A 764-nucleotide genomic window follows, 5' to 3' on the forward strand; every position below is an offset into this window, starting at 1 on the left:
CATCAACTGGCAACCATTTACATATATGTCATGCGCACAGCATTGATGGCAGCATTAACATGCATGATGATCATTATTTATTATACGTACAGAATCACTGCTTGAATAATACTACATGTATAATAACAAATTTTAATGTTACTCAATAATTTTTTTTGTCAGGATTTCAAAATGTTTCAGCAGCGCCCAGATTCATAAGCACCTGTTATTTGTAGTAAACATGTAGTACTAGTCACAAACAAGATCCAGATTTGATAATGACAGCTTCCTCCCTTCCTAACCCTCTGTCCTACATAAATAATAGTCACACAAATTTGAATCAATGCTTAACTCTAATGAACAGTAAATCTCTTTCACACCTTCTTCCTGTCCATTATAGCAACAAGTAATCAGTATTCACTGTTATACATGTACATTGATTAATCTCACTTACTGAATTGAGTTAGATCTCTTCATACTGAGCAATACTGGGTGGATATGCACCAATGGTTTTCACACACACTCACACATCATTCACATTGCACATGCAGTGAAACACAAGTCACATTATACAACCAATGTTTTTAAGATGATGGACCTCCCACACACCATACCCACTTCCATCAACAATTAATGCTTAAGAAATATTAATAGATTTAACTGCTTAGAAATGATTAGTACCAACATGCTTCAAATACAAAGCATGTATTTTAGTATCACAAGGAATGCCATATAACTCATGGGTACCATATCTAGCCCAGGCAACAAAAGTAGGAGTAAGTGAA

This window comes from Amphimedon queenslandica, unplaced genomic scaffold (assembly GCF_000090795.2).
Source record: "Amphimedon queenslandica unplaced genomic scaffold, v1.1 AMPQUscaffold_13413, whole genome shotgun sequence".
In the NCBI taxonomy this organism is placed as follows: domain Eukaryota; kingdom Metazoa; phylum Porifera; class Demospongiae; order Haplosclerida; family Niphatidae; genus Amphimedon; species Amphimedon queenslandica.